This window comes from Panthera pardus, unplaced genomic scaffold, assembly GCF_024362965.1.
Source record: "Panthera pardus isolate Hobbes unplaced genomic scaffold, ASM2436296v1 HiC_scaffold_25, whole genome shotgun sequence".
Lineage (NCBI taxonomy): Eukaryota > Metazoa > Chordata > Mammalia > Carnivora > Felidae > Panthera > Panthera pardus.
The window spans coordinates 5235529-5257321 of record NW_026526821.1 but is presented as its reverse complement, the minus strand read 5'-3'; the positions used below and the strand labels follow the sequence as shown (position 1 = coordinate 5257321).

At 48.7% G+C, this 21793-nt stretch overlaps 1 long non-coding RNA gene across 1 annotated transcript; it reads right to left on the bottom strand.

The window, feature by feature from the left end:
- Window positions 1–14071: 14071 nt before the first annotated feature.
- LOC109253372 (uncharacterized) lies at window positions 14072–19256 on the bottom strand. The gene is made up of 3 exons (XR_002074360.2): window positions 18782–19256; window positions 16474–16550; window positions 14072–14438 (listed from the first exon to the last, which is right to left on the bottom strand). It is a non-coding gene; the product is annotated as an uncharacterized LOC109253372 (long non-coding RNA).
- Window positions 19257–21793: the final 2537 nt, after the last annotated feature.

Sequence of the window (21793 nt, the reverse complement as noted above, 5' to 3'; positions counted from 1 at the left end):
TCCAGTGAATTAAAAGTGAAGGGGTAGTAGAGGGCATCCTGGGAAGCTGGTGGAACAGGAAGCACCAGGAATCTTCTCCCCACCTAGACAACAATTGCTCTGGCTGAATGTGTCTAATATAACTATTTTGAAACTCTGGGATGTCTTGAAAGCTTGCAACTTCCAAAGGAAGACTTGGACAGTAAATTTTGGTTAATTTCAGTCAATTTCAGCTCTTATCATAACAGCAGGTATTCATCTGCACCCAACAAATGGTGCTGGGAAACTGGATATCCATATGCAGGAGGATGAATTTGAACCCTTAACTAGCCCCCTATACAAAAATTAACTCAAAATGGATCAAAGACCTAAATGTAAGACCCAATACAATTTCGTCTCTTAGAAGAAAACAACAAAAGCATCATGACGTTGGATTTGGCAATGATTTCTTGGATATGACGCTCAAGACAAAAATAATAAAAGAAAAATAGGCAAGTTAGACATCACAAAAAAACAACATGGCCTCTCAGGATGTTTGTCTCCTGCAGCCTTCCCATGCTGGATGTGCAAGTGCGCATTGTGTGTTCACACAGAGAGACATAGACCTGCACAAAGACATGCAGAGTGGACTCAATGCACACGTGCTGATCGGGCACACATTCAGACACAAAGCACACAAACGCAGAGAGATTGCAGACACCCATTCTGCACGCCTATACAAATATGCTGCTCTTGTAATGATAGCCAAGATTTACACACTCTATATCTTAGTTTCTTTCCCCCAAAAAACAGAGCCTAAGAGAAGGATCTGTGTACAAATAATTCATTTGGGGGGCAATCCCAGCGAGCAGGAGTGCAGGAACAGGAAACAAGAGAAGGAGGAAATGCCACCGTGGGGACACATTGTCAAGGTCTCCCAGAGGGTAATTGGGTTCAGTCCTGCACCAAGCCTTCCAAGGAACATATAAAATGCCTCTTAGGCTTCTGTTTCTGACCATGACAGATGAACCAGTATTGTGCTGGCCTTCCCACCATAAACAATATATACTTGGACAAGATATATGAAGCAACATTTTCCAGGCAATGGACAATAGGCAGTACAAGATTACAGCTCCTAATAAAAGAAACCCATGAAGTGAGCCCAACCAATGTCAGTGTATAACTTGTGACAATTCTTAGCCATGGTGCTAGAGGAACCCGTGTAGGATTTGATAGGCCTACTGAATCGAGGAGGCACAAAGCAGAGTTCAAGGCAACTAAAACAACTGCAATCTATGGGTTGGGGCATCCGAAATATAGAAGCTTGTGCAAAGGGCCCCAGGGTTCCATGTGGGGACCCCCCTCCTCAATTAAGGAGAGACTCAAGACCATCTGAGCGCTACCAGGTAGTGGGTGTTATTGATTGAAAGTATAGGCATATTAGAGGTTGAACAGTACTAGAGATGTTGTGGTTCTGGCCCTCACCAGAGTGGAGAGAGCTTGTTAACAGCCTGCTAACATGCCTGACATCCAGCTGAGACACCACATTATTTTTAGGAGTAAGAACTACATCAGAAAGTAGAGCCTACTTGAGAACTTCTCTAACAAAGTCTAATCAAGTTCTCATATGATCTACAGAGGACCGCAGTGCTTAGGGGTTAAGTCTCACTAGGTTAGAGAGCTTGGGAAGTGCCCTATGCTTTGCACAGACTCACAAGAGGAAAGCATAAAATCAAAATTACAAAAAAATTTCAAGAAAAACAGCCAGCAATTGAATAGCCTGATAAAACAAAGAGGAACAGTCTTCAGAGGAAGATAACAGAATCCAAAGGCTCTACAACATAGTTTCCATATTTCTGAGATTCAATTTAAAAAAAAAGAACATAGGGGCACCCGGGTGGCTCAGTTGGTTGAGCATCTGACCAGCTCAGTTCATGATCTCATGGCTTGTGAGTTCGAGCCCAACGTCGGGCTCTGTGCTGACAGCTCAGAGCCTGGAACCTGCTTGGAATTCTGGGTCTCCCTCTCTCTCTGCGCCTCCCCTGCTAATGCTGTCTCTCTCTGTCTCTCAAAAATAAATAAATATTTAAAGAAATTTTTAAAAAGAGCATAGACCTACAAAGAAAGAGGAAAATGTAATTCAAAACAAAAACAAAAGCAAAACACTGCGCTTAGCAAAGCGGATTTTGTAAATATGTTAAAATAATTCAAGAAAAGTATGGTCTTAATGATTGCTCAAGTAAGGAATTTCAACAGCAAAATGAAAATTATAAAAAAGAATTAAGGCCATATACAAAAGACCCACAGCTAATATAATCCTAATGGGGAACAAATGAGAGCTTTTCCTCTATAGTCAGAAACAAAACAGGGATGTCCACTCTCACTCCTGTTATTTAACATAGTACTGGAAATCCTAGTCTCTGCAATCAGACAACAAAAAGAAATAAAAGGCATCCAAACCAAGGAAGAAGTCAAACTTTCACTATTCACAGAAGACATGATACTCTATGTAGAAAACCCAAAAGACGACACCAAAAAAATTGCTAGCACTGATACATGAATTCAGTAAAGTCACAGGATACAAAATCAATGTATAGAAATCTGCTGCATTTCTATACACCAATAATGAAGCAGCAGAAAGGGAAATTAAGGAATCGATCCCATTTATAATTACACCAAAACTCATAAGATACCTAGGAATAAACCTAACCAAAGAGGTAAAAGATCTGTACTCTGAAAACTAAATAACACTTACGAAAGAAATTGAAGAGGGGCACCTGGGTGGCTCAGTCAGTTAAGCATCCAATTTCGGCTCAAGTCATGATCTCACAGTTTATGAGTTCAAACCCCACATCAGGCTCTGTGCTGATACCTCAGAGCCTGGAGTCTGCTTTGGATTCTGTGTCTCCCTCTCTGCCCCCCACTCTCAAAAATAAATAAATATTTTTTTTAAAAAGAACATACTATTTTAAAGAAAGGAAGGAAGGAAGGAAGGAAGGAAGGAAGGAAGGAAGAAATTGAAGAGAACACAAGGAGATAAAAAACATTTCATGCTCATGAATTAGAAGAACAAATATTGTTAAAATGTCTATACTAGCCAAAGCAATCTACACATTCAATGCAGTCCTTATCAAAATACCACCAGAATTTTTCACAGAGCTAGAACAAGCAATCCTAAAATGTGTATGGAACCACAAAAGACCCCCAAATAACCAAAGCAATCTTGAAAAAGAAAAGCAAAGTTGGAGGCATCACAATTCCAGACTTCAACCTATATTACAAAACTGTAGTCATCAAGACAGTATGGTACTGGCACAAAAACAGATACATAGATCAATGGAACAGAATAGAAATCCCAGATATGGAGCCATAACTATGCGGTCAACTAATCCTCAACAAAGTAGGAAAGAATTTCCAATGGAAAAAAGTCTCTTCAATAAATGGTGTTGGGAAAACTGGACAGCAACATGCAGAAGAATGAAACTGGGTCACTCTCTGACACCATCCACAAAAATAAATTCAAAATGGATGAAAGACCTAAATGTGAGACAGGAAACCATCAAAATCCTAGAGGAGAACACAGGCAGCTACCTTTTTGACATCAGTTGTAGCAACTTGTTACTAGACACGTCTCTGAAGGCAAGAGAAACAAAAGCAAAAATGAACTATTGGGACTTCATTAAGATAAAAATCTTCTGCGCAGCAAAGGAAACAATCAACAAAACTAAAAGGCAACCAACAGAATGAGAAAAGATATTTGCAAATGACATATCTGATAAAGGGTTAGTATTCAAAAATCTATAAAGAACTTACCAAACTCAACACCCAAAAAGCAAATAATCCAGTTGAGATATGGGGAGAAGACCTGAATAGACATTTTTCTAAAGAGGACCTACAGATGGCTAACAGACACATGAAAAGATGCTCGACATCACTCATCATCAGGGAAATGCAAATCAAAACCATGATGAGATATCACCTTACACCTGTCAGAATGGCTAACGTTAACAACTCAGGCAACAACAGATGTTTGTGAGGATGTGGAGAAAGAGGATCTCTTTTGCATTGTTGGTGGGAATGCAAACTGGTGCAGCCACTCTGGAAAACAGTATGGAGGTTCCTCAAAAAGTTAAAACTAGAACTACCCTGCAACCCAGCAACTTCACTAATAGGTGTTTATCCAAAGGATACAAAAATACTGATTTGAAGGGGCATGAGCACCGTGATGTTTATAGCAGCATTATCTATAATAGCTAACTTATGGAAAGTGCCCAAATGTCTATCGACTGATGAATGGATAAAGAAGATGTGATACATATATGTATATACATATATATACATATATATAATGGAATATTACTCAGCCATAAAAAAAGAATGAAATCTTGCCATTTGCAACATCATGGAGGAGCTAGAGGGCATTATGCTAAGCACTATGGTGAGCGAAATAAGTCTGTCAGAGGAAGACAAGTCCCATAGATTTCACTCATATGCAGAATTTAAGAAACAAAACAGATGAATATAGGTGAAGGGGAAGAGAGAGAGAGAGAAATTAACAAACCATAAGAGACTCTTAACTATAGACAATAAGCTGAGGGTTGCTGGAGGGGAGGTGCGAGGGGGGATGGGCTAAATGGGGGATGGGCATTAAGGAGGGCACGCATTGTGATGAGCACTGGGTATTGTAGGTAAATCACTAAATTCTACTCCTGAAAATGATATTACACTACAGGTTAACTAACTAAAATTTAAATATAAACTGGAAACATAAAAAAGGAACCAAATAAAAATTCTAAAACTGAAAATTGCAACAACTGAAATTTAAATTTTTCTAGGGTACTTAACACTACAACATGGCAAAAGAATTGGTGAACTTGAAGACAGATGAATAGAAATTATTTAACCTGAAGAACAGAGACAAATGGGATTGAAGAATATGATTGGCAGCTTGGGAATCTGTGGCACAATGTCACATGTCTAATGTATGCAAATTGAGTGTCCCTAAAGAAGAAGGAAATGAGAATGGAGCAGAAAATGTATTTGAATAAATAATAGCTAAAAATTCCCCAAATTTGATGGAAAACATAGACTGAGATATCCAAGAAGCTCTGAAAAGCCCAAACAAGATGAATTCAAAGAAAAATCCACTTTGGCACGTCATAGTTAAACTGCTGAAAACCAAGGACAAAGAAAAAAAATTCTGAAAGCAACTAAAGGGAAAAAAAAATGCTTTATACGTAGGGGCATGAGGATAAGAATTATGATGACATTTCATCTTAAAACAATGGCAGCTGGAAGACGATGGAATGACATCTTGAAAGTGCTGAAATCCTTTCTCAGGATTGTCTACACAGGGATTTACCTAAAGAATTATTTAATCAGAAGCTCCCCTTCCCCATTGCTTGACGGTTTCCCCTGGGGTGTTAACTTCTCTGCACTTTCAGGCTGAATGAATGTGATGGATGGGTAGGTACCCAGAACTGGGTGCATCATCAAGGAATCTTCAGGGCAGGGGCATGAATTCCAGCTGAATTACATGAATTACAGGGGCACACCTGGAGGCTGGCTGCCCCAGTGGTCCAAAGCTCTCATGGAACCCACAGCAGACACAGCTGAAATTACAGGGGAAACAAGAGGTTATAAATCAGGGGGCAAAGACACCTGCCATTCTATGTGCCAGGCACTGTTCTAAGCACCTGACATAACCTGACAGCAACTCAGGGGAGCTGGTACTAGCCATTCTTTAAAGAGGTGGAAACAAAGGCAAACAGGAGTTTGGTCATATGCCAAGATCCCAGAGCTGGTAAGTGTTAGAGTCGAGCTTGAACCCAGGTCTGTCTGGCATTCAAGCTTTCAGCCACTACCCCACATTACTTCTCGAGATGCACTGCACACAGTCACTGAGGCACAGCTACGTATCCCATACTCAGACCTCCGCACACATATCCAAAGACATAGTGTTCCTACACACAGACATGTAACTCTACGTGTGCTGCCACACTGACCCACACATGCATGTGCACACACACATACACACAGACACAGAATCAAGGACATGTGCATGCACACACTCAAGCCATAGGTGCATGCAGCAGAAATATACTCATTAGGGAACCGTTCCAGCTGTTTCCTGGCCCTGAAGACAATATAATTGGGCTCACCACAGGTAGAAAAGGAGGGCTACTCTGCACCCAGGCAGAAGACCTGCCCGCTCCTCTTCCTCCCCACTCATTGTGGTTAGCTGGTCACTTCCAAGGATGTTATTCATTTCCCCCAAAAGACACCTGCTCGCCCAGACCTCTCCTTTGTCTCACCCACGCCTGGCAATCTGCCCACTTCCGCCCTCAGCCCTCACATGTGCTTTCCTGAAATTTCTACGTCTGTGCTGTCACCAGCAGTCAGAATGGAGCTCGTTATTCTAAGCCCTAGAGTCTCAGCCTCGCACTGACAGCTGGGTGGGCAGGTAAGGAAATGCTTCACCAATGGCTCTGTTGTTTCACAGAATTTGATCGCAGCCTCAAAGGTGTGTCCTCCCACTTCCTGTTGCAGCCAACAGGGGGAGGCCTCTCCTGTCCAGGGAGCTGGCCACCTAACTATCCCCAGGATTCTAAAGCCCGCCTTGACCAATTCTGCGTAAGCCATAGCACGTGGGGGTGCAGATGCTTTCCGAGCATGACATCATTTGTTTTATCGTGTGTGTATTCGACAAACGTTACATGAGCAACTACTATAAACCAAGCCCTGGGGTTCCATCAGGAACCATTTCTGTTGTTTTACTCCCAGTGCCAAGCCCAGGGTCTGGCATGTGGCAGGTGTTCCATTCATGTCTGCTGGATAAATGGGTGAAGGGACAGATGGACAGATGGGCAGATGAGGATGGATGGTGGGTGGATGGGTGGGTGGATGGGTAGGTGTGCCCAGGGATGGATGAATGAGTAGGTAAGTAGACGAGTGGAGCAGGCCCTACACAGAGGGGTGCAGGCTGACAAATAAGACACAGCTGCCACCTCAAAGGGGTTCACTCCAATAAGACTTTGCTTAGGTCGCTCTACACTCTGTTACACGTGTGCAGGGGGGCAGGGGGAAGAAGGCATGTAGGAAGCGAGGGAGTGAGGCACAGAGGGGTTACACACAGCTGGGGTATTTCAGGCAGAGCATTTGGCCAGAGCCCTCTCAGCTACCTCAAGCCCGGAAGAGGAGCGGCGCCCATGCCCTGCCCCCACAGAAATGGTCATCCAGAAGCATCCTTTGGGGGGGTGACCACAGGGCCACTGGAGTGGAAACTGGCATCAGTGGATTTACCCGAGGTGCAGCCAGACCTGGGTCCTTCACAGTGTCCCCCTGCTTCAGGGTGTTTGCAGGAAGTGGACCCACTCTGGACATCTAGCTCATCCTGGTCACCCCATGGCCGCCTCGGCACCCCTCTTGGCTGCGCACGGACGCCTTCTGCCTCCGCACACCGCACTGCAGCACCTTCACCCTCTCACGTGTGCGTCCTCTCTTTCAGCGAGCCCCCCCTCCACACCTGCCCACCTCCTGGGCCAACACATGTCCCTCCAGGTGTGGTCAGGGGTTAGAAATGCCCAAACCAGACTCCATTCCAGGCCACCCGGAAGGGGAACAGTAACCTCTAGAAAAGCCAGGCCAGACCAGCTGAAGTGGCATCCATTCTTGTTTTTAAAAACTGGGACACCTTGGGGCGCCTGGGTGGCTGGGTGGGTTGAGTGTCCGACTTCAGCTCAGGTCATGATCTCGGGGTTCACAAGTTCAAGCCCCGCATCGGGCTCTGTGCTGATGGCTCGGAGCCTGGAGCCTGCTTCGGATTCTGTGCCTCCCTCTCTCTGCCCCTCCCCTGTTCTCTCTGTCTCTCTCTCAAAAATAAATAAAAAATTTAAAAATAAAAATTTTTAAAAATGCAGCTCTTCCCTACAGCCCCTCTCAAACTCCAGGTTTGACTTTGAGCTGTTGATAAAGATCTCATGGAGCCAACGGTTCCTTAAGCTTGTCTGCCACGCTCGCAGGGCTTGGTGCGCCCACTGAGATGGTTGCCATGGAACTTCTCAGCCAATCAAGCTCAGCGGAGAGACGGCAACCCACGCAGAGACGCCCCACCCCTCCCCTCGCCCTCCCCCAGCCCTGCCCCTCTCTCCCCTCCCCCCACTGCTGCCACCTGCTGGGGGCTGGGGGTGGTGCCTCTTGTGGGTTTACGCCAGCATTTACCACCTGGCCGCACCCTCAGAATGGCTCATGTGTGGGTCCCTCACCTGGCTCCCCTGTGGCCTCCGTGACCTCACCCTTCCCGACCCCGAGTCCACACAGAGCTCCGGAAGGCGGGGACTGAGATCTTATGCTCCCGTCTCTCCGTGGGTCATCCACAAGTGCTCCCTGGATTTGTGAGCCAGTTGCCTAAGACTTGTACACCGGGTGTAAGTCTATAAACACAAACGGTCAGGTTCCTTCTGTTTTCCTTTAAAGCAAACTCCCTCGGCGTTCCCATCTTCAGGAAATGGGGCCACCACCCTCCTGATGCATGGCCTGGGGTCTGCAGGAGTACGAGCCAGGACAGCTGGCCCTGGGTGCACTTTGGTTCACTAGCTGTGGGGCCTCAGGCAAGTAACTTAACCTCTCCGAGCCTGGGTGTCCTGGCATATCAACTGGAAACGAGTGCACACACGTGCTCGCACTCATGCCCAAGAGACCGGGGTGCAGCACTTTGGAATCCGAGGCAGAGTGCACAGATGGCCTATTAGCCCTATTAATTACCCAAAACAAGCATTTTCACATTTCTGTTCTGGTTTGTGTCTCTGCTGGGTCCCCCCCTCCCCCCCCCCCCCCCCCACTCCTCAACAACTTCCTTGAGGTCAGTTTGGTCATCAGTCACCAGACGTTCCAGGCTGCGACAGTCCCGGCTGCGGAAAAGCACGGCCCAGCCTCAGAGCTGAGGCTCTCCTCACGCCCATTTTACAGCCGAGCACACTGAGGCCCAGAATAATGGGGCAGCGCACCCGGGATCGTGCCGCTGCTAAGTTACAGGCGAAACGGAGTTGGAGCTGGGGTCTGTGGGAAGCCCACCGGAAGCAGGAAGGATGTGGGGCACAGGTAGAGACCGCAAAGTACCACAGTTTATGAGAATAAAAAATAATTTTAAAAATTGAGGCTTAGGGAAGCCGCTGAGCGTTTTGGAAGGCTTTCCAAACGTTCTCCCTCTGCGGCTTCGTTGGGCTTGTCAAATAGAGAGTGAGGAGGGGACCCTAGAGTCTGCCGGTTCCCTCCCTTTCTTTCTTCCCCCCCCCCCTCACCCCCAGGGCCCCACCAGCCTGTCTAGCGGATGCTGAGCAATCATTTGGCTGATGACTTTGAACTTGGCCTCTGGGAGGGGGTGGGCAGCTAGTGTGGGAAAATGAGAGCCTCGCTCAGATGGATTTGCGGCATTGTTTCTCTGCTGAATTCTTATTTTCATCCTCTCCGGTTCCTTAGCCGCCAACTGCAAGCGTCTTATTTTTTCCCCCCTTCTTTGCCTTAGTTGAATTAACTCAATGAGGGCACTCGCTTTCGACAATGCTGGGAGATTTTTAGATCCTGAACACTCCTCAGGAGACCAGCGCAAAGTCTGACGCTCTCTGCCTGCGATTACGGAGCTAATCACTCAGAACACGCTCACTCACTGGTATCTGTTTATACCTTGGGACACAAACCACATTTCCATGTGTATCAGGCAGCGAGCTAGTTACCAGGGGCACGAGATGAGCCCGTTTATTATGGAGCAGCTGGGAACACAGACGTTAACAAATAGTAACACGTAATCACCGGGTGGCAGAAGCCGCCAAGAAACAACGCTGTGCAATATTGCCTGCTCTCTGGAGTTCTTTAGAACACGGGGAACTGGGACACACACCTTCGAAACCAAAAGCGACGCGTTCTGAAATAGTCCGTTGGCAATCAGACCCGTTTCCCACCCCACAGTTGATGGCGGGCTCGATGTGTCCTTTCGTTCGCAGCCAGACCCTGTGTTTCCCGACGTCCAGCCCTGAGCTGGTCAGGGGACACTCTCGGAGGCGGCTTATGTCAGCGGGATCGCTGCTAAAATTCACACTGGAACGACAGTACCTGAGCTCCGTGTGATTAGACCCATTTTCGTGTTTCTGCTCGAGTCGCGGATGTGCTGTGCTCGACCTCAACTTGTCAAAAAAGACAAACCTTTCAGTGTCAGGGGAACAAAAAAAGTACCGAGAGGAGAAAAAGAAGAAAAAAAGTAATCACAAGATCAGAGTCCTCATTGTTTCGCAACTTGCGAGAAACAGTATCTCTCCCGGCGGTGACTGGCAAGTGCTCTGAAAACTTCACCAAATTATCACTTTTTCCTTTATTTAAAAAAAAAAAAAAGCAAGAGTATTTAGTTGTCATTAGTTACAACCAAAGTTCTCTAAATATCCCAGTGCTTCTCAAAAAACTACGTTGGCAAGTTCAAGTAATTTTTTAAAAAAAGGAGGGCCTCAGGAGTTTTGAAAAATGTCGGGTTAAAGGGGGCGCCTGGGGGGCTCAGTCGGTTAAGCATCTGACTTCAGCTCAGGTCACGATCCCCCAGTTCACGGGTTCGAGCCCCGCGTCGGGCTCTGTGCTGACGGCTCGGAGCCTGGAGCCTGCTTGGGATTCTGTGTCTCCTTCTCTCTCTGCCCCTCCCTTCTTCACGATCTGTCTCTCAAAAATAAGTAAATAAATAAAACAAAACTTTAAAAAAAGAAATGAATGCAGATCAACTGTGGGATTTGGAAACCTGAAGTCCTAATCGTAAGCTGTGCTGGGTTTGAGGAACGCCGTCCTCTCTGTCCATCCAGGGCCATCACACCAGAGGCTCTTGGAGGGGGACCCGTCCCAACAGGGAGGTCCCCGCTGCCTCTGGAGGTGCCGGTGGCATCACAAAGCATGGAAACATGGCGACAAAGTCATTCCTCTACAATCCATGCCCCTGCCTCAGCCAAAGAGTGTCTCCACTGGAGGCTAGCCCGCGTTTCACAAACCCCTGAGGCTGCCAGCCCCGTGTTTAATAAAGACAGCAAGCCGCTACGACATCGAACTGGAATTTCACCACCTCTGCGCCCGCGACTTTTACAACCACCTTCTGCATATGGCAAATGGCGCTGGTTTTCCATTTATGGTAATGATTTAAAGTTTCCTTTTTAAAATCAGTGTATGCTTTTAAAAGTGTGTTAAGTGTAAAAGAAAAGATTAAGTAAATAATAGCAGAGATGTGGGGGAGGGGGAATGACAGGTTTGGGAAAGCGAACAACCAACAAAAATAAAACCCAAGTGGGTTCTCCCGCTTTCCCACTGCTGCAGCTCAAAAGAAAACTAAAATTAATTCCTTTTGCTGGATGAGGAAGAAGAAAGAGCCCCCGCCCCCAGGCCCCCAAAGGAAATTCACTAAACCGTTAAAAGCGATTCCCCCAGAGAAGGGGCTTGAGGGCAGGGAGAAAACATCCACGTTTTACTTTAAACCCATCTGGATTATTTGAATTTTTCTGTTGCAATAGAAATTAACCCTCTGACTGACGTATAAAAAAGAAAAGTTAGAAATACTTTTTCAAGATTAGTCGTGTGCGTACTGCCTTTGTGATACCTTTGGCATGGAAAACTTTTTAATTTCACAGAGTCAAAAACAATCACTTTTTTCTTTACGGCTTTTGGGTTTGCAATCTCGATTAGGAAGTTCTCAGCCCCTAGATTGTACATGCAACACGGCTGTCCGTATAGACACCTCCTGAGTGATACCGGCCCTTACTGCTTCACGCATCAAGGTGCCTGCTCGAACACCAATACAGACGCGTTGACTGGGTCTTTGGAGCATATGCTAATATCTGGAACGGTAAATCCCCCCCACTGTCCTCATTTCTCACATTTTCCCACCTATTCTGGGGTCCATTTATTCCGTGGGAACTCCAAGGTCATATTTTTATGCATCACTTTAATATTTTCAAAATAAAATTTCTTTCATTATTAAAACAGGGAAAGGGGTCTTTTCATGAATCTTTCTTATACACCAAGAATGAAGATATACCAGCATTTTAGGGGCACTTGGGTGGCTCAGTCGGTTGAGCATCCGACTCTTGATTTCGGCTTAGGCCATGATCCCAGGGATGTGAGGTAGAGCCCCGCATTGGCACTTCAGCACTCAGCACAAAGCTTACTTAAGATTCTCTCTCTCTCTCTCTCTCTCTCTCTCTCTCTCTCTCTCTGTCTTTGTGTCCCTCCTCACCCTCTCAAAATAAAAATAATTTTTAAAAAAAGATATACTAGCATTTTCTGTTTAAGAAAGCAGCTGCGGGTTTATCTCCCTGAACTTGCTGCACCGGGAAGGCAGGGGACAGGAGAATAGAGCCCCAGACTCTAGAAGCCCCACATCTGGTGCCCAGTCCCCTCCTGCAAAGGCCCCTTCAGATAAGCCAGCACGTTGAGGGGAGTGGGGGGTGTGAAACCAGCACATCACAAAAACTGCCCTGGCTGGGAACTGGTGCCTTTGCTAGAAGGCTGTGAACATAGCACTGGCTTAAATAAAAATCTGCTCTGACTACAGAAAGCCCTGGATCGGTCCTGGAGAGCTCAGGAAGGCCCACGGCCAACAGCCTTCCGGGACAGCAAGGAAAACATGCACTACACAGATAAAATAGGGGCTCTCATTGTGGGCCACACACTTCTAGGCCACATACTTGACCCGACCACCACTCCCCAGTTTCACAGAGAAGGCTCCAGAAAGCTCACCTCTCCTCGACATCCACAGGAATCAGGTGCGCTTGGGCAGAGGGCAACTCCAACCCAGAAATACTCTGGGCAGGATCAAGGCCATCACAGCTGGCACTGACCTGGAAGAAAGAATTCACCTGTACCTATGCAGCTGCTTAACGATTGGGACATTTAGGAACAGACGTGATTAATGCCAGCCTGTATATACTCAATACTGGCTAAGCCTGGATCATATCTGATAAGCCAAGGAGACAGAGACCCATGATGCCAATATCAGGCACCTTAATGGGAAAAACAAGAAAATGAGAGTCATACCTTCTAAAGATTTCCACATCAAACCCACTATCATTCCATCTGGTCTTTAAAAGAGGCTCAACCCAAACCCTAACCGTAACCCTAACCCTAGTCCTGACCTTGACACTAACCCTAAACCTAACCCCTAGCCCTGACCTTGACCCTAATGCAAACCCCTAACCCTGACCCTTACCCTGAACCTAACCTAAACCCTAACCCTAACTCCTAACCCTGACCCTAACCCTTACCTTAAACCTCACCCTAACCCATAACCTTAGCCTAAACCATAACCCTGGCCCTGACCCTAACTCCTAACCCTGACCCTAACCCCTAACCCTCACCCTGACCCTAACCCTAACCTGTAACCATGACCTGGCCCTGACCCTAACTGTACCACTGACCCTGACCCTGACCCTGACCCATCTGACGCACAGCGCGGTGAAGTTTCCATTGTTTCCACTTCCACTTGTCGAAGCTCAGAGTCCCCGCGAGAGAACGGGAACTGAGTGAAGGGTTCTGACAGCTCCTCTTTTCGGGACTTTTTAAAAGTTTGGTGTCCACGGGACTGACTCTGCAAACCCAGACCCTAATGATCATATTTTTGCACAGAATTCTGGGATCAAAATACAATTTCAAAAATAATATATTTTCTGACATCCCCCAAGAAAAAAATGACTGGTTTCTTCCCTCTAAAAGGGTTTAGATGGAATAACATCTGTGTTGAGAATATTGTGAATATGTTAAACTGACAGGCAGTCTCTAAGGCACTCTGCTCATTAATGTGCTGTGCATAAAATTAAAACTTGAAATATATTTTTAAATCCATTTTGAATCATTTAAGCAATTCTCCCGCAAAGGAACTATTGTGCTAAAATAATATATTTGGAGCAAGGAATATGAAAGCTATTAAAATGTCTTAGACCCCCTGCCTTTCATGGGAAGAAGGGGGAAAATGTTCCCTCGCTTTGATTTGAAACATGCTCTGTATAAAATAGACCCACCAAAAGAAAAAAAAATAAAAAAAGAAAGTAGTTTGAAATTACACTAAGAGTTTGATTTAAACCCAGAGGAGCCAAAGAACTCAAAGTTGCATCTTTTTCTTTCTGCCTTGATGTGCACGGCCCAGCCAGCAACGCTCAGCGGGTCTGGGAGGGCCCAGCGGGGGTGCGTACATGGTCCCTAGGTCTGCAGCAGCCACCGCTGGGAGCGGGAAACCCCAAAGGAGGGAGGAAGACAGGGGTGGAAAGACAGTCTCGTCCTGCCCTTGCCTCGTCCGGAGTTCTGCAAACACCTGCACGGACGTCCAGCACACCAGTCGGTCCGTTGGTCTCTGCAGCCCATTGGCGTGAATGTGTGGTAAGAACAGCAGGCTGCCTCATCCACACCTTCACCAAGCGAATCCTGAGTGCCAACCAAGAGCCATCGTTGTTCTGGACTCCGAGAGGTCCCTGTTGAGCAAAACTCACTGGTGAAAATTCATTATGAAAACGTGCTGTGAGGCAGGGAGGGGGGCTGGGTGGCTCAGCGGGTTAAGCGCCTGACTCTTGATTTCGGCTCAGGTCATGATCTCACAGGTTGTGGGGATCCGGCCCCGCATCAGGCCCCAGGCTGACAGTACAGAGCCTGCTTGGGATTCTCTCTCTCCCTGTCTCTCTGCCCCTCCCCCACTTGCCTGCACTCTTTCTCTCAAAATAAATAAACTTCAAAAAAAAAAACAACTTTCGCTCTCTCTCTCAAAAATAAATAAGCATAAAAAATTTTTTAAAAAACTTTAAAACCCTCCCTACAACTGCTACCAAAGTGTGGGGAGGGCATCTGGCCTGGTCTGGGAAGCCTTCCTGGAGAAAGTGAAAGCAGAGTTACTTTGTAAGGGAGGAGGAAGAAAAGCGACATGCATTCCAGGCACAGAGAAGGCCAGTGCAAAGGCCGGGAGGCAGGAATTGGCCTGAAGTGTTTCCTAGATGGAAACCAGGGGGGTGAGGCAGGAGCACAGCCTGTGACAGGTTGGAGGTGAGGTCAAGGTGAATGCATCAGCCTAGGCAGGGCCTATGTCCACCACCAGCAGTCTCCACCTGACCCCAAGAGCAAACACTTTCGTTGTCTATAACTTGTGCTAGGCCGTGTGCAAATGCCTTTCATACATGGTGCTAATTCATTTCTTCCTCATGACAGCTGTCGAGAGGGTTATTATTGTGATCTCCATTTTACAGATGAGGAAGGAATCTTCTCAAGTGAGCACAGCTGGTAAATAGGGAAGGATTCGAACCCGGGGAGGCCAGTTCCACAGCCCAGCGCGCGCCGCACGACGTCATTCCTGAGAACACGGGAGGGCCGCTGGGGGGGCCTAACACAGGGAGGGTCCACGCTCCAGTTTGCGACCGCGAGCCCCCCTGGCTGCCCACGGGAGTGATGAGGGGGCCGGATGGGGGCTCATCGGGTGAGATGGGAGGGGGACGAGGTCAGGGGGCCACGGACACGCCCCCAGGAGGGTCCCCACTTGCCCCTGAATGCTCCCTTTCAACGATGTCCGACGACGGGGCAGACAGTCGCGGGCTGGGAGCCACCGCTCTCCTCGTTCACTAGCTTTAAAAGACCTGGCCCACACGCGGTCCCCCAGTAACCGCAGCCAGGTCTCTGAAACAACCCGCATTCCCACCTTAGCCTTTTGCATCTCGTAGAGCCCCCGAGCTTTCCTTTAAAATCCACTGGACTGAGGGTTGATGGGGGGTGGGTGAGGGGCATTGAGGAGGGCACCTTTTGCGATGAGCACTGGGTGTTGTACGGAAACCGATCGGACAATAAATTTCATTTATTGAAAAAAAATAAAAAATAAAATAAAATATTGTAAAAAAATAAAAATAAAAAAAATAATAAAATCCACTCGAGACGAAGTTGTCTGAAAGCAAACAATAGGCCTCATAGACGCGTCTCCCCCGACTCCGAGGTGAGGCCCCCGAGAGAGGTGACTGCACAGAAGCCATTCGCCTCTCAGATCAAACATGCGGAGTCCCCGTGGGTCCTGTCCCCACGTCCATGACAGGCGGAGGGGGACCACGTTTCTCAGCCACGCGAGATGCCCTTTCATGTCCCGGATGAGGCCTCCCGCTCCGGAAGGGCTAGGACAGCCTTCCTTCCACCAGACAAGTGTCCCCAGAGGGCCCGCTGCGTGCCAGGCACTGACCGGCGGCTGGGCCTAGAGCGTGGGAGGACGCTTAGACCCCCCACCGCCCACACCAGGAGCCCGGCCCGGAGCAGGTCCTTAAGAAATGCCCAACAGACGCCCACGGAGCCTGGGGGAGGGGTGCGGTGGGGACGGAGAGGAGAAACGCTGTTCTCTCCTTCCTTTGCAGTCATTTACGGTCACGTGGGACGGCCCAGATTGTCGCGGGAAAGGTACTGCGGACCACTGTCCATCCAGGAGGCCCCAGGACACCCCGGGTGAGCTCTCGCCTTGCAGTTTGCCACACTGCTGCCTACGCACACCTGGATCTCGGCTTTCCGGCGATAAAGCTGTGCGACCGTGGACCAGCGCCTGAGCTTCTCTGATGCTGTGTCTGCCTCTGCAAAAGAGGAACGTTCATCACTCCCGCGTCATGGGGCTACCGTGAGGTCGCAAGGCAGAGGGGCCTCGCAGGTACTCAGCCCGGCAAGTGCTAAGTAAGTTCCAGCTTATCCGTGGTCGTCATCACCGTGGGGTGACAGCCAGGCGGTACCCACGTCAGGACGCCCTACTCCCCGCGCAGCCGAGAAGGCGAACCTCTAAAAAGGAGCGGCCGCAAAGCGGCTCCGGGTGCTAAGTGGAGCGGTGGGGAGACGTGAGGGTGTCCCCAGAGCTCCAAGATGAACATTCTGGCCCCTGAGCCACCCCCCCTCCCCGCGCAGCCCCCTATGTGGCTTCCTCCTCTCCCTAGAAGGGGCTTCCTTTCCCAGCAGCGAGGTGGGGGGGAGGGGGAGGGCTGGGGAATGTGCGTGACCCGCAGGGCGTCCCTAGGACCGGACACAGGCAGGGCCGGTGCACTAGGCAAACGGCAAACCCTTGCCACACCGGACCCAGCCCGGAAGCAGTGGGGCCACTGGGTGGGGGAGGGGTGGATTAAGCAAATTAAGACCAAGGACGTTTGACTAGCCACGTGACTTTCCCGAGGCGGGAGGGTTAGGCGACTTTCCAGAGCGAAATGGTCTGAAATCCGTTTTGTTGCGACGGGTAGACCCCCATCACGACCAAAACTGGAGTGGGCTTTAACTGGTTCGAGTAACTGGGAAACCCAGGGGCAGAGCTGGCCTCAGGAACCTGCACACATCCAAACCATCACTAGATTTTTCTCTTGCGCCCTCACTTCGACCCTCCCCTCCCCCTCTCCGCTCTCTGCACACTGGCCTCCTTGTTTCCTGGAGCATTCAGGCTTCTCCCCTACCGGCAGGGAAGCAGCATGCACACGGGCAGGAAGAGAGGGGTTTGGCCACAGACAGCTCTAAGCTTTCCATATCCCAGCCTAGGGACAAAAAGGGTCATCCCAGCTTGGTGTCTGTGCATAAAAACCCAGGGAAAGACTCTGATTGGCCCTGCTTCGGTCACATGTCCTCCTATCTGGCCAATCACGGCAGCCCGGTGAAATGTCACCTGGTGATCAACCAGGCCCCAGCCAGGCTGGAGGGAAGTATAGTTAGCTGCTATCCCAGAACCACTTCAAGCACGGAAGGGGATAGTCTGCAAAAGATTTCAGGAGCGCGATCTTCCTACTCTCTTTCATGAGGTCCCAGCCTTGAACCCCTTGATGCCCTTGAACCCCGAAAAGCAGCAATGAAAACATGAGAGGACATCCTCCGGGGGGCTGTGGGGACCCAGGGGGTCCTACGCTGTGCCCGAGGCCGCAAAGCCTGTGTGTTGGACTGGACAGCCCTACCCAGGTGCGCTAAGCACCTCCCACTGAACTTGGAATAAAAAGTCCAAATTCCCCAGACCCACCTGGTGCCGAGGCCTGGTGGGCCGCCCAGCCCCCATGGGTGTCCTCCTCTGTCCCCAGAGATGGCTTGCTTGCACTGCTCGCGTCCCTGCTCAAATGCCACCTCCCCTGGCATCCTACTGCCACAACTCCCTCACCCCACGACACCCCTTACATGTTCTGTTTTGTTTTTTTTAACGCTTGTCCCCATCTGAAAGTCTCCTGGTTTATTGGTTTACTAAACTGGGAGCTTCCTGAGGTTGGAATCAGTCCTGCCTTGCCCCTGATGGGTCCCCAGTGCCTGGCACAAAGCCCAGCACGTAGAGGAGATTAGGTACATGCGTCAGTTGAGTGAATGAACGAATGAATGACCACTGGAAACCGTAGCCTGCCTTAAGCCTCAGCGGAAGGGGAAGGGGACAGGTCTGCCAGGTACGTAAACCCCTAATCTTACGGAACAGAACATGGAAACCACCTCCCGTCTCCCCTTCCTGCGCAGGGGTCCAGTTTTCCTTCCAAACCTTCTGTCGGACCCTCTGCTGGCAGAACCCAGGGTAGCTGGTCCACCCTGGACAGCAAAGCCCTGCGCCTGGCCAGGCCAGCTCGATGAGGTCTCTCTGGAATCACAGGTAATACGCCACTCGAGTTCCATTCAAGGACGGTACCTGCGACTTCAGGCTACTCCAAGCCCTTCTTGGGCGACACCTGCATTCTCAGAGCACATGCACTTCTAAGCGGACTCCTCCTCGAGCACAGAGGCTTCATTGCAGACGCGCCTTGTGACAGCCCACGGACACCCTCTGCCTTCCATTCTGACAGCCACCCGAGGACCTCTCCTGGGCACTTACCACCTTCCCCTGCAAAGATCGCTGAGTGTTAGTCTCGCTTGGAAATCAAAGCTGGCTCTTCTCCCCTAGCATTCAGGCTTACTTTTCACACAGGGGCTGGGCTTTTCTCACATCCTAAGAGCTGGCACAAGAGAGGCTGGAAAGGAAGGGGCAGGTGAGAGGGAAAGAGAGGAACAAAATGCACCCTGACCCGGAGGGGCCGCGACGTGGAGCCATTGATAACTGCGCCCAGCGGAGAACAAAGCTGAGAGGGAGGCTTCCGGGGCGCGGTGGGAGGGATTCGGCTTTGTTCTTCTTCAATAAGCCCCAGAGAGTGATGTTAATTGTTACTTTACGTGTGTGGAGTGTGGACAATTTGTAAGGTAAGACAAGAGTCCCTTTGCTGTGACCCGAGCTAACATAATGGGGGCGCAAGGACTAGAGACCCTTGGAGTTCCTTAAGCTCGGTGAAGCCATCAAAAACCTGCCCTGCAAATTGGCACCTTTATCTCAAGCCTTCATGTCTTTGTTATGCAGTCGAGGTGATAATCACCCGCGCTGCGGAAAAAGGCACGCTGGCTGGCTGGCTGGCTGGCTGGCGGGGACGTTGGCTGCACAAAACATTCTTTGGTTTCAAAAAAAAAAAATCACAAAATAAAAAAGAAAACTGTTTAAGCTTAAAAACTAAAAAGAAACAGTTGGCTCCAGTTGTTGAAAGGTTTTCTAGAGCAACAGCAAGATGGGGGGAAAAAATAAAACCTAAAAACTGTCCCAGAATGCTGAGAGATGGCCAAAAATATTAATATGCAGGAATACGGCAAACCTTCCCAAGCTGTAAATATTTCCTCCTTTTCCCACGTATGATGGGAATCAGCAAGTGTGGCCATCCCTTCCCCTCCCAGCTCTTCCTGAATAACACTCTTTCCAAAAGAACGGAATTAAAGTGAAGAAATGGTGAACAGTGTCCGTCAGAGGTCCGCGAACGTCTTGTTTCAAATATCGTAGGGAGGAGGTTTCCACTCCTAGAACGAGGAGAGGAGAAGGCACACATACCAATGCAGAAGTTCACCGAGACTAGGATGTTCAGAGATGACAAGGGACCCAGCGAAACCGCACGAGATTTCTTTTTTCTTTTTAATTTAAATCCAAGTTGGTTACTATGTAGTGTAATATTGGTTTCAGGAATAGAATTCGGTGATTTCTCACTTGTATATAACATCCAGTGCTCATCCCAACAAGCACCCTTTTTTATGACCATCCCCCATTTAACCCATCCCCCCCCCCCCCCGCGACTGCCCTCCAGCAACCCTCAATTTGTTCTCCCTATTTGAGAATCTCTTATGGTTGGCCTCTCTTTCTGTTTTTATCTAATTTTTCCTTCCCTTCCCTTATGTTCATCTGTTTGGTTTCTTTCATCCACATGAGTGAAATCATATGATATTTGTCTTTCTCTAATTTCACTTAGCATAATACACTTTAGTTCTATCCACCTTGTTGCCAATGGCGAGATTTCAGTCTTTTTGATCGCCGAGTAATACTCTATTGTATACATATACCATAACTTTATCCATTCATCAGTCGATGGACATTTGGGCTCTTTCCATACTTTGGCTATTGTTGATAGTGCTGCTATAAACATTGGGGTGCATGTACCCCTTCAAATCAGCACTCCTGTATCCTTTGGATAAACACCTACTAGTGCATTTGCTAGGTTGTAGGGCAGTTCTGTTTGAACCGCCATACTGTTTTCCACAATAGCGGCACTCGTTTGAATTTCTACCAGCAACGCAAAAGGGTTCGTCTTTCTCTGCATCCTCGCCAACATCTGCTGTTGCCTGAGTTGTTAATTTTAGCCATTCTGACAGGTGTGAGGTGATATCTCATCATGGTTTTGATTTGCATTTCCCTGATGATGAGTGATGTTGAGCATCTTTTCACGTGTCTGTTGGCCATCTGGGTATCTTCTTTGGAGAAGTGTCTATTCATGTCTTCTGCCCATTTCTTCACTGGATCATTTGTGTTTTGGGTGAACAATACACAATTTCTTGGTATAAACATAGTGTGGCATAAGTCTGCTCCGTGAAACTCAAATTTAACTGGACATCCTGTATTTACTGAATCTGGCAACCCTAGAGCCCTCGGTGGTCAAGCTGATTGAAGATTGGTCGTTCATGCTGACAGGACGGTGAGTGGGGGCTCTGTTCATAGTTGGTTGAAGCAAATCCGTGCCCGTCAGTCAGGAAGGTGTCTTCAGGGAGCGCCTGCAGGTGGCAGCGCAGGGCCTCCGCCTCATCTGGGTCCTCCACCAACTTCGGCTGCCTGACAGCAGTTTCAGGGAGAGGCCCAGAACCTCGCAAGACCCACCGAAAGTTCCGGCAACACCTCAGAAAAACCAGAGCTGGGCTTCTTTCCCACTGTCCTTTGCTGCTTGGGTTGGACACCCACGGCCAAGCTCAGCTGCTTAAAAATCATCCGGAGAGAGAAGGGCCTCCTGATTATCAAGAGAGAGGAGGAGGATAGGATATGTGGACGCCCCATCTTCCTGCAGGCCCTGCTCCTAGGGAGGAAGAGTCACCCCCAAACCCAGAGTTCACGGTCAGACGAGGGCCTTTGAAGTTTGCTTCAAATCCTTTCTCTCCCACCAATTGTTCGAGCCGGTTTTCCATTCTACAAAATGTCACCGAAGGAATCCCTCCTTCGTGAAATTAGAGAATGTAAAGAAGGATCCAGCTGGGGCCCAGGGAATGCTGGCGCCATGATGGTTACTATGGCGCCTCAGGAAGGCCCACGGGGCTGCCCCAGGTGAGTGTAGCTCTCTCCCCTCTCAGGAAAGAAGGAATCCCGCCCTCCGGGCCAGTCCACCAGCCGCCCACAGCCTCTTCTTCAAAACTGACATCTTCAAGAAGCAAAGCCCAGCTCCAGTCAAGACCTCATTTCCATCTCCCCACACTGTCCCCCAAACCTTCGTGCCTTTGGCCAAAGACGCCTCCTGTGTCGAGGCAACCCGCAGGCTGGTCGTTGGGCAACGTTCTC